This window comes from Sphaerodactylus townsendi, linkage group LG01, assembly GCF_021028975.2.
Source record: "Sphaerodactylus townsendi isolate TG3544 linkage group LG01, MPM_Stown_v2.3, whole genome shotgun sequence".
NCBI classification, from domain to species: domain Eukaryota; kingdom Metazoa; phylum Chordata; class Lepidosauria; order Squamata; family Sphaerodactylidae; genus Sphaerodactylus; species Sphaerodactylus townsendi.
The window spans coordinates 11,535,471-11,548,352 of NC_059425.1; the positions used below are offsets into that span (position 1 = coordinate 11,535,471).

Here is a 12,882-nt window from a genome sequence, read left to right on the forward strand (position 1 = left end):
CATATAACATATAACATCAACATTTAACATCACACTTCAAGGTCCTGTTCAGGTTGCATTTTCACGTCCTTATATTTACAATCTACTGATACTGCCAAGTCCAATTCTTCTTTGCAAGTGGGTTGGCTCCTGAAGACTCCAAGGGCTTGATGAACAGGATTCAACATGACGAAGGTTTCCAGGAGAACTCTCACTCATTACAAACACAAAAAGAAACCCTGAAACAATAAACTCCAACATTTACAACATAGCAAAAATAAACAACTACCTTCCCACTAGTTCCCAACAACATTGCAGTTACCTTAACAAGGTGTTAAGGGCTTATAGAAATCAAGGTCCGAGTCTGGTAGCCTGGTCTCCTCCAAACTACATGAGCTCTGCAGCTTTGAGTCTCCACCCCTTTCTGGGTCAACCCATTCTGAGCATGGGGGTTACACACACTTAGTACTACATCTTTCTTTATGCTTTTCTTAGTAGGAACAGAACCACAAAAAGGGGCCAGAGATTTACTTTTTAACCACTCAGGACATGTGACCCGTTGCTTGCAAGTGATGGAGATTTAACTAACCAATAATAGCTCCTCAACAGCTCAATTCATCACAATGTGACATCAGCAGGTTGTTTACATATGAACAACATTTAACTCTTTCAGGACTGGAGAGGCATACACCTGTAATATACCAACGGTAGCACACATAATTTAGTAACATATAGGCACAGACAGTTCAACATTGACAGCTCAACATTAACAATAACCAAATACAATATTAAAATCATTTAAGATGTAGTATCCAAGAAAGCCAGCCGGGTGTGGTGGTTAAGAGCAGGTAGATGGATGTGAACCTATCTGGCATATGGTTCTGGTGGGTTTTCCGGGCTGTGTGGCCATGGTCTGGTGGATCTCCTAACGTTTCGCCTGCATCTGTGGCTGGCATCTTCAGAGGAGTATCACAGAGGGAAGTCTGTTACACAGTGTGTCCAGTGAGTGATATACCTCTGAAGATGCCAGCCACAGACGCAGGCGGAACGTTAGGAACAAGATCCACCAGACCACGGCCACACAGCCCGGAAAACCCACCAGAACCAGTTGAATCCAGCCGTGAAAGCCTTCGACAATATCTGGCGGATGTTCTGGATGTTTGGGATGAACCAAAGAGTCTGAGAGGTAGGCTCACGTCTGATTGTCAAACACTGAATTCAGTAATTTCTACTGCTGAACATATTTCTGGAGAAATTTGGGGATCCCTACTAAGACTTCTATGAATGCTTTGAACATGATTTCTGAGGCTAACAGTAAAACAGAGTCTGCAGTAAAACAGCTATATGTGAGTCCAGTACCTTCGAGACAAGCAAGATGTTCAGGGTACAAGCTTTCAGAAGTCAAAGTTCTGGTAAAGGGCTTTCAAAATTCTCAGAAATTTTCCTAAGCAATACAGAGTTACGCTTATGTATATGACAACTGCAGCAAAGACACACAAATGGAAAAACAATAAGATACCAACAAAAGAGGACTGGATTCTGAAAGTTACAGAATATTCAGAAATGGCGAAGGGGACGCCACTATTAAAAGACAATCATTTGGACAATTTTGGGGGAAAACTGGAACCCGTTTACAAAATATGTTTGGAAAACCTGTTCAAACAGAGAAGAAGTGGCGCAGGATCTGAAATCTAAAAAAAAGAGTGGACTGGAAACACTACAATATACTTAAGAAATAACTATTGAACTAACGTCTTGATTATACGCATGAACCTAATCTAGAGTTTAATATAAGATGAGATAGATTGAAGTCAATTTATGATATGAAGTGGGCTGTGTGTTTTTTTCCTTTGTATGTTTTGTTGGTTTTAAGTTTAAGAAAATTTTATATCTATATATCTATATCTATCTATGTAACTATCTGTGTATCTCTCTAATCTCTCTATCTATATACATGTATGTATATATTTATATATCTATTTCTAGACAGACAGACAGACAGACCTGATTGATTGATTGATTGATTGATTGATTGATTGATTGATTGATTGATTGATTGATTGATTGATTGATTGCTATTATATAAAAGAAAACTTATTCCCCAAAATCTTTTTTGTCTCTGTTTCTGTTGGACCGAAACAGAACTGTTTTCAACGATCCCACGAACTATTTTAGTGCTAAATAGAAAACTATTTAAATATGCAGGGAAAAGTCCAGATATTTTGGTGGTTTCCTGGTTTCAACAAATCTGTTGTCAATCAAGGTTGATTTTTTTTTCTTTTTGCCATTTGTTAAGCCCTTTATTATTCACACAGCATATCATTTTCTCTCTGGGACAAAGAACCCCAAGTAAGTTATAGAAAGTAGTATTAGCAGAGAATGATTGGAGACAGGATGTCAGGTAGCCAATACCTTCTTTGAGAGCTAGGAATCTGATTCGCTTCTAAAATAATGAAAATGCAACAATATTTGTACCTGAATATTGCAATTCGTCCATATCCAGTTCCAGAGTTAGATCTAATTTTTCCATTAGTGCAATGGAATTTTCTCTGCCTCTTCCCCGCCCACTGATCTCCAAGAAATTCTACTCTTGGGGGATAATCAAGGTTGATTTTCACATGAACTGAGTGGGCAAAGGTTCCTTTTTCTCCCTGCGTGCAGAAACAGCAAAGGCCTTGAATCAGGGCAATGCAACTTGTCCGTTCCAGGACAATTTCTAATTATGCCGCTTTGCCACCTCACCCGTCACTCCAAGGGGTTGTCTGAATAATCCGTTAATGAGAAGGTGGGTTGGAAGGCTGCGGAGGGTAGTTAAGAAATTTGTCTTTCATCATCTGAAAGTTTCCGTGGTGCAATCTTCCCGGGCAACCACAAGACCAGAAAAATCTCATCCAAGTGCCTTGCAGGGCAGACAAGAACTCAGTGCCCCAGTGCTTGCTTAATTGGGTGTGGCATTTGCCAGACACTTATGCCAGGTCTGGGCAGACACATAAAATCACTCACTGTACAGGAGGACTGAAGCGCAGCAAAATCCTTACATTATGTGATTGGGTAGTTCCTGGAGATTTGAGGATAGAACCTGGAGAAGGCAGGTCTAGGAATCACAGAGGCTGCACGCTGTCAGAGATGGCACCTAGTGACTGAGATGCATTCCAAACTCCAGGCCAGGGTTATACAGAAAATAGACAGCAATTATATCTAGGTGATTGAGATACATTCCTGTCAATGTAACTGTCTTTAGATATATGCACTCTGCCTGTTAAATGTAACCATTGTCTGAATGGAACTTTCTTTCCTCGATCTTGCTTTTATGGTTTCGCATGCTTGGTAGATAACTAGGCTTATCCCTGACACCTTCCCTCCCACCTTCCACTCCCATGTTTCCATTGCTTAGAGTGGACTATAGAAGGAATAGCTCAGAAATTCAGCCCTTGACTATAAATGGAGATCAAGTAGAGCGGGTGGCTAGTTTTAAATTTCTGAGCGTTATGATTAAAGAGGACTTGACCTGGGGCGTACAGACTGCCGCAGTGGTTAAGAAGGCCCAGCAAAGACTACTATCTGAGACTTTAAAGAAAACAACAACTGAATGGAAAACTCCTGGTGTCCTTTTACCGCTGTGCTATAGAGAGTGTCTTAACCTCCTGCATCTGTGTATGGTTCTCCAGTTGCACAGTGGCAGATAGGAAGGCGCTCCAAAGGGTGATCACTACTGCACAGAGGCTTATCGGCTGCCCTCTCCCCTCCTTGGCAGAACTCTATAATTCCCGAAGCCTAAAGAAAGCCCAAAATATTCTGAGAGACCCGTCTCATCCAGCACACCCTCTTTTTGAACTGTTACCATCCGGCAGACGATACAGGTCTATCAAAACTAGGACAAAGAGGCTTAGAGACAGCTTCTACTCTAGAGCTGTGGCCATGCTGAACTCCGTGGCTTCGTGTTGATGTGTTTGGGGCTGTTTAGGGATGGGTGGAGGAAGGGGAAAGTGAGGATGGGGTATGAGTCTGAAATTGTGCGCATCGAGGAATGCTGCTGTAAATTTCGTTGTGCGTTCACAATGACAATAAAATGCTTATGCTTATGCTCTGTGGGGGTAGGAGTCCGGGTGACTTTATCTCTTTCAGTCACTGACCTTGGGGTGAGTTTATGCTCCAATGTAAATCTTTCTCACATTCTTTGGGGGAAAGGGAGGGGGATTGTTTCTGGATATAGAGGGTCACAAAAGCCAGGTCTGGCAGAATCGGCTCCTTACCTTTCCAATAAATGCTTCTAATCAACAATCCGGAGCTGGGGTGCTGTGTGGTTTCCGGGCTGTATGGCCGTGTTCTAGCAGCATTCTCACCTGACGTTTCGCCTGCATCTGTGGCTGGCATCTTCAGAGGATCTGATAGTAGGAATGGAAATTCAGAGGATCTTCAGAGGAATCTGATAGTAGGAATGGCATCTTCAGAGGATCTGATAGTAGGAATTTCCATTCCTACTATCAGATCCTCTGAAGATGCCAGCCACAGATGCAGGCGAAACGTCAGGTGAGAATGCTGCTAGAACACGGCCATACAGCCCAGAAACCACACAGCACCCCAGTGATTCCGGCCGTGAAAGCCTTCGACAATCCGGAGCTGTTTGTTGATTCGAGGATCGAGACCTAACATACACTAATCACTTCTCACCATAAAGCATTGTTATTTTCCGTACTGCAGAGACCAGCTCCCCTGGAGAAAAGGGCTTCTCTAGGGAGTGAACTCTATGGCATTATACCTCGCTGTGGTCCTTCCTTTCTTCAACTCCTCCCATCTCCTGGTTCCACCGCCACAATATCCAGGTTTTTTCCCAGGCCAGAGTTTGCAACCCGTAGGCAGAGCTGTCCTTCAACCTGTTCGTTCTTTTTCGGAGCAGACCCAAACTATCCCTACCTTCTCTGTAGGGTTGCCAACCTCCAGGCAGCGGCTGGAGATCTCTGTTGGGATCACAACTGATCTCCAGGCAACACATATGAGTTCACCTGGAAAAAGTGGCTTTGGCAGGTGGATTTTAGGGTTATACTGCCCTTCCCCTCCCCAAGCTCCACCCTCCTCAGATGCAGTCCCCAAATCTCTAGGTATTTCCCATCCCAGAGCTGGCAACCCTACCTCTCCCTTGGGCAACCCTGAATGAAAATGCCCCGGATGCCATTTTCCCTCACTATGACTCTAGTCATAGTGGATTGAGATGCATTCCTAGCTCAATGTGATTGCTACAAAATATGTGTGTGGTGATTGTATCTAGTCGATTGAGATGCATTTACTACCTCCATGTAATCACTACAAGATATACATAACCAGCCTGCTATATGTTACCACTGCCGTAATGAGACATTCTTTTCTTGATCTTTCTTGTATGGCTTCATGCACTGAGAAGGTAACTAGGGCTGTTTCCGCACGGGCAGATAACAGCACCCCAGGGATGCTAAAAACTGCGTCCCTGGGAAGGAGTTTGCACAGCCTTGCACCCTCCAAGCAGCGCACTTTCAAATCCCGCTCAGGGAGCGAGGTTTTTGCAAAGCAGCGTCTTCCTGCCGGTGCAGTGCGAACAGCACCGGCGGGAAGACGCTGTTTTCCCCGTCCCTTCTACTCACCTCTTCTGGCAGCATCGCTCTGGAGGGATGGAGGGACACGCCCACGCTGTCCTCTGACCCCTGGAGATTGGAGGGTAGTGTGGGTGTGTCCCTTCAGCCCTCCAGAGCGATGCTGCCAGAAGAGGTGAGTGGAGGGGACCGAAGGAAAGACGGCTCCGTGCGGAGCCACCTCTCCTGCTGGGGAGGAAATTGGGGCTGTTCGCACGCTACGGTGCGAACAGCCCCCAAGCCTCCACCAGCATAATTTATGCAAGTGGAGGTCCATTTCCGTGCATGTGTGGAAAGGGCCTAGGTTTACACCTGACACTTTCTGGTCCCATGGGAAACAGGATGTTTCCATTACACTGTGGGGGGCAGGAGGCCAGGTGGCTTTATCTCTATCTGTCGTTGACCTTGGGGCGCCTAAGCTCCGAAATAATTATTTTTCACATTCTTTGGGAATAAGGGAGGGGAGATCAACTTTTGGATAAAGGGGGTAGCAAAAGCCAGGTTCGGCAGAACTGACTTTAACAAGTTGGGTGCTTCGTTGCCTTCCAATAAATGCTGCTGATCAACAATACAAAGTCTGTTTATTGATTCAAAGTCTGAGACCTAACAAATGGATACTGCCTACAAGAGCTATTGTAATTTTGGGGGATGGGGAGTGAAAAGTGCTACAACTCACATCTGACTTATGTGGGATGGATGGATGGATGGATGGATGGATGGATGGATGGATGGATGGATGGATGGATGGATGGATGGATGGATGGATGGATGGATGGATGGATGGATGGATGGATGGATGGATGGATGGATGGATGGGATGGATGGATGGATGGATGGATGGATGGATGGATGGATGGATGGATGGATGGATGGATGGATGGATGGATGGATGGATGGATGGATGGATGGATGGATGGATGGATGGATGGATGGATGGATGGATGGATGTCCAAGATCACCCAGCAGGCTTCATGTGGAGTGAGGAAAATAAGAGTTTGGATTTATCCCCTGCTTTTCTCAACCATAAGGAGTCTCAAAGCAGCCTACAGTCCATTCCTTTTACCTTCCCTCAACAGGCACCTTGTGAAGCTGAGAGAGTTCTGAGAGAACTATGACTGGCCCAAGGTCACCCAGCAGGCTTCATACGTTGGAACAGGGAAACAAATCCAGTTCACCAAACCAGAGTCCATCGTTCTTAACCACTACACCATGTTGAATGAATGAATGAATGAATGAATGAATGAATGAATGAATGAATGAATGAATGAATGAATGAATGAATGAATGAATGAATGAATGAATGAATGAATGAATGGGTGGGTGGGTGGGTGGGTGGGTTGTTATGATCAAGGACCAGCACAAAAATAGATGGAGTGCCAGAAATCTTTAATCAACCCATTGATACTACCATGGTTCTCATTTTATGCAGTGGGACCATGCTCAGACCTTCCCCTTTTCATTTCTGTGTGTGCCCAGCTGCATCTGAACCCAGCATGAATCCCACTGGTTTGTTTTTAAACAGGTTAAGAAGAAGACAAAGAAATCACAAACAAGTCCCGTCGGTGCGAGGTAGTGAATAATTTTATTGCGGCACACCCACGCATGAGAGTTGTTGGCAACAGCAGACGATTCCCCACATCCAACACAGAGCTTTCTGCAACACCTGTAGAATAGTCCTCCCTTGCCAAGGATGATGTTCCAAGCAAGAACTTAGCCAGCCAACAGAATGTGGTTCCACCAGATGGCATCTGGGACATCTAAGGATGTGGTCCTTGGGAACAAGCGGCATCAGAGCAGATGGTATCAGGAATGACGCAGGAAAGAAAACCCTCAGCGGCTTCCCAAAGCAAAGCAACATGGAATGTTACCAAGATGTCTCGTGCTATACATGTAAGACTGGTTTTTCATTTCCGGCCACTGGTGGGAGGGTTAACAACACCCCCTGGGAGGCTGTTTGGACTTGGGGGGACATTTCTCCACGGTCTTTGGAGGGCAGCATTCAACGGTTTTGGGGGGACACTTCACAGCAGTCTTTGGAGGGCACTTGGGTGAGCAGCAGGGTTCGACGGTAGGGGGTGCTTTGCATGATTGCTTACACTGAGACATGTTTTTGAAAACTGGGTAGGAAAACCTGTTGGAATAAAATAATGCAATATTTTTATAGGTTCAAATGTTTCATTTTCAGACAGACAGACAGACAGACAGACAGACAGACAGACAGACAGACAGACAGACAGACAGACAGACAGAAAGATAGATAGATAGATAGATAGATAGATAGATAGATAGATAGATAGATAGATAGATAGATAGATAGATAGATAGATAGATAGATAGATAGATAGATAGATAGATAGATAGATAGATAGATAGATAAATGATAGATAGATAGATAGATAGATAGATAGATAGATAGATAGATAGATAGATAGATAGATAGATAGATAGATAGATAGATAGATAGATAGATAGATAGATAGATAGATAGATAGATAGATAGATAGATAGATAGATGATACTATTTAAAACATATCTATGCCATTTCCCAAGGAGCAAACATCACACATTAAAACATGTCAACATTAAAAACATTTAAAATATTATATGTAAACAAGTTTCAGAGGGCAGCCATGTTGGTTTTCAGTAAAACATCTAGATTCAAGCCCAGTAGGACCTTAGAGACCACCAAAATTTTCAGGGTATAATCTCTGAGAGACAGTGTGGTTTAGTGGTTAGGAGTAGTGGACTCTGATCTGAGTGACCCGTGGTCATCCAGCAGGCTGAATGTGGAGGAGTGGGGACTCAAACTTGCTTCTCCACTCAGGTGGTGGGGGAGGAGGAGGAGGAGGAGGAGGAGGAGGAGGAGGAGGAGGAGGAGGGGGGGTGGATGGATGAGTGGATGGATGGATGGATGGATGGATGGATGGATGGATGGATGGATGGATGGATGGATGGATGGATGGATGGATGGATGGATGGATGGATGGATGGATGGATGGATGGATGGATGGATGGATGGATGGATGGATGGATGGATGGATGGATGGATGGATGGATGGATGGATGGATTTATACCCCACTTTGCTCAACCGTAAGGAGTCTCAAAGCGGCTTATGATCGACTTCCCTTCCTCTCCCCACAACAGATACCTTGTGAGGCTAGCGGGGCTGAGAGAGTTCTGGGAGAACTGTGATTATCCCAAGGTCACCCAGTGGAAATGTGGGAGTGTGGAAACAAACCTGTTTCACCAGGTAAGAGTCTGCACCACTTTGGCTGCACCACATACTTCAAATAGCTGAACAGTGTCAGATAGAAGAGGGCAAAAAGTCATTCATTGTTTCCCCAGAAGACAAGAGTGGATTTTGACAAGAGGGAAGATCTTGGGCAAGCAGCCAGAGAAACGTCTAAAGGTTAAGACCAGTTTGACAACATCACCGGGGGAATGGGGGGGGGGGTTCCACACTATTTTCAGACAAATGGAAAGGCATCTGTCAGGGATGTTGTTGTTGCTTTATTTTATTTATTTATTTATTTTCAGACTTCTAGACCGCCCCATCCCCTAGGGGCTCTGGGCGGTGCACAACATAATGACCATCAGGTACAGTTAAAAACAACTAAAACTTTTAAAAGCAGCGGTAAAATAGAAACTGACTATAATAGATAAATTAATGTATAAGATGGCATCCGCAATCCCAATTTCAAACCCTCTTATGGGAGGGAAGAGCAGCAAATCCCAAGATGACAGGCGCAGATGTACGGCCATGGGAGGGGGGGGGGCACCATCAACGGCTGGTACCTCCAAAGTTCATGAACAGCTCTGGCCTTTACAGTCTCTATGGAACTCTGTTTAGTTATTTAAAGTATTTATATATATAAGTATTTATATATGACGTATATATATATATATTATTTATTTATTAGATTTTTATACCGCCCTATCCCCGAGGGGCTCCGGGCGGTGTACAACAATAAACATAATAAAATGGCAAAATCTTTAAAAGCTGCTATAAAACAATAAAAGCTAAATCTTATAAATACAATACAATAAAATACAATAAAAATACAATAATAAATATAATACAATAAAAATACAATAATAAATATAAATGGCATCCAGCTGCTCCGTATTTGGGAAATCCCTCTCCCCAAGGAGGGAGGAATGGCAGGTCCCAGATGTGAAGAGGGAGACCATGAGGCAGAGGGACCATGAAAGGGGGAGGCACCATCAGCCGCCGGTTCCTCCAAAGGCCAGCCAAGGAACAGCTCCGTCTTACAGGCCCCTGCAGGAACTCACCTGGGTCCCTTGCGAGGGCCCAGGACGAAGTTGGAGGAAGAGCTGTTCCACCAGGCTATTGTGGAGCCAGAACCCGTGAAGGCCCTGGCCCGTGTGGAAGCCAGCCGCATCACCGAGGGGCCAGGGACCACAAGTAGGTTGGCCTCAACTGATCAAAGAGGCCGTACAGGGACATATGGGGTGATGCGGTCTCGAAGATACAATGGTCCCAGGCCGCGTAAGGCCTTAAAGGTCAACACCAACACCTTGAAGATGATCCGGAACTCTACTGGGAGCCAATGCAGCTGACGCAGCACAGGCTGGATGTGTTTAATGTGTATTAAAAAGTATTTATACATGAAGTATTTTCCTTGGGACTCTAGTAGTCTTGGGAATGCTAACCTCCAAGTGGGATTAGGGGATCCTCCAGAATTACAGCTTATCTCCAGACTATAGAGATCTGTTCCCATGGAGAAAATGGATATTCTGGAGGGTGGACTCTATGGCATTATAATCCACTGAGGTCTCCATCCTTCCCAGGATCCATTCCCAAATCTTCCGGACTTTCCCAACCTGGATCTAGTAACTCCTGCCCTCTATATCAAGGCATAGGGCCTAGGGTGGAGACCTGGCAAATCTAAGTACTCTGTGAATATCAACTGAAAATGTCTGTCTGGGCATCCAAGTTGCCAACCTCCAGGGGGACCTGTCTCTCTCAGAACTATAATTGATTTCCAGACTACAGAGATCAATTCCCTTGGGGAAAATGGCTGCTTTGGCATCATACCTCATTAAGGTCCCTAACCCTAACCCTGCCCTTGCCAGGTTCCTTGTCCAAATCTCTAGGAATTTCCTAACCCATAGATGGAACCCTTATTGGCCATGCGTTCAAGATGATGCACAACCAGCTCCAGCAAGGAGCATGATGAAGGGAAATCACATGCTGGTCGACCAATAGAAGCTTCACCTTTGCAAAATATGAAGGAATTCAGGCAGGTGAGTTATTCGAATGTCATCTTTTGTCAATCGGGCTTTGGCCCTGCAGGTAATTTGAGGGAGCGCATCCAACCCTAAATTCCTGCTCAGGCCCTGAAATCAGAGGGAGGCCCGTTTGGGTGTCCAGACGCCTTAAGAAGTGAGAAGGGTGGGAGCATAGAATCATAGAGTTGGAAGAGACCCCAAGGGCCATCAAGTCCAACCCCCTGCAATGCAGGAACACACAATCAAAGCACTCCTGACAGAAGGCTTCTCTTTAAAAACCTCCAAAGAAGGAGACTCCACCACACTCTGAGGTAGTGCATTTGTAAAGGATTCAATGGTGTTGATGAGCTGGTCCAGCCGCCTGGCCTTGACTCATACTCCTACAGCCCGGCTGAGGAGCCAGCTTCTCCGGGCGCGGAGACCTTATCTCTTAGGAGATGAGACCTCGCTCCCATGGGAACTGGAGGGGGATGGGATGGACAGAGTTATAACCTGTGCTTCTTGGCGGGAGATCTTTATTCCTGCCACCGCGCAGTACGTGAGCTTTCTAGGATGTCTGAATAAATGGTCTTTTACACCCAAAAAGCCTTTTATTTCTGCTTCTATGGAATTCCTTACAGCATTCTGCTGTTGAACAGCCCTCACTGTCAGGAGGTTTTTCCTGATGTTTAGGTGGAATCTCTTTTTCTTCACCTTGAACCCATGACTCCTGGTCCTAGTCTCTGAGGCAGCAGAAAACAGGCTTGCTCCCTCACCAACATGACGTCCCTTCAAATATCTGAACATGGCTATCATGTCACCTCTTAACAGTGGTGGGATCCAAAAATTTTCATAACAGGTTCAGATGGTGGTGAGATTCGAACAGTGGCACTGCCGCACACGCAGCACCCCTCCAGTCCCTATTGGGCAGGGAGGTTGCTTTAGTAACCCCTTCTCGGCACTCAGAAAAAAATTAGTAACTACTTCTAGAGAAGTGGTGAGAACTGGTTGGATCCCACCTCTGCCTCTTAACCTTCTCTTTACCAAAACTAAACATCCCCAGCTCCCTAAGTCTCCCCTCGTAGAGCACGGATTCCAGACCTTTCACCATTTTGGTTGCCGTCCTCTGGACCCGTCCCAGCTTGTCAGTATCATTCTTAAATTGCAGTGTCCAGAATTTTGGTCTTCTCTACAGTGGCCCTACACTGTGAAATGCCCACCCACTGGAGGCCCGCCAGGTGCCTACTCTCCTGGAATTCCAGTGCCTGGCAAAGACCAACCTCTTCCCCCAGGTGTTTGGTTGATTCCACTTCGGTTGGAATGGGGGGCCTCAAGGTGTCCTGTACACTGGTCCCTCTTTGGGGGGTGGTCAGGGCAGGGGTTAAAGAGTTTTAAATATTTTTATTGTATGAGATTTTATCATGGCTTTTATTGTAACCACCAACCATGAGACCAAAGGGCGGGGGAATAAATCCAAATAATAACAATTATAATTATTATTTTTATAACTCAAGCAGCATAAACCTAGATGCTATCCTGCTGAGGTTCTGAGGACATCACGTTCCACCAACGTGCCAGGAACTGTTCTCCAGAGCCGCACAAGCTGCAGCAGAGTTTCTGAAGCGTGCCAAGAGATGATATCTGATCTCGTTGGGGAACTATGGAAAGGGAGGGGGAAATACTCAAGGGATACAGGTTGATCTGCAGAAGAGGTAAAGTGGAGACTTACCTGAATTTGCAAAGCGGAGGTGAGCCAAGAGGAACTCGAATGGAGCCGAATGAAACCCAGTCGGCCTCCCCGAGCTTTTTTATACGAATCCTAAACAGTCACTTCCTGGCCGTGTGGCATGAGTGGGATCAGATTGAGCAGTTAATTGCCCAATTATTCCAATCCGTTGGGAGACTGGCACCCCTCCCAGCATTCTTGGCCAAAGTCATGCTCCAAAGGTTCTCACGAGGTTCCTTGTGGCAAGCGGATCACATGCAGTGAGACTTTGATCTCTTTTTTTTCCCCTCACCGATCTAAAATATTTTGATCTTTCGGCTTCAGGTTCCCAATGGTGGTTT

General features: G+C 45.3%; 1 long non-coding RNA gene across 1 annotated transcript; it reads right to left on the reverse strand.

The window, feature by feature from the left end:
- Positions 1–7,145: 7,145 nt before the first annotated feature.
- LOC125442368 lies at positions 7,146–12,669 on the reverse strand. The gene is made up of 2 exons (XR_007245989.1): positions 12,545–12,669; positions 7,146–7,713 (listed from the first exon to the last, which is right to left on the reverse strand). It is a non-coding gene; the product is annotated as an uncharacterized LOC125442368 (long non-coding RNA).
- Positions 12,670–12,882: the final 213 nt, after the last annotated feature.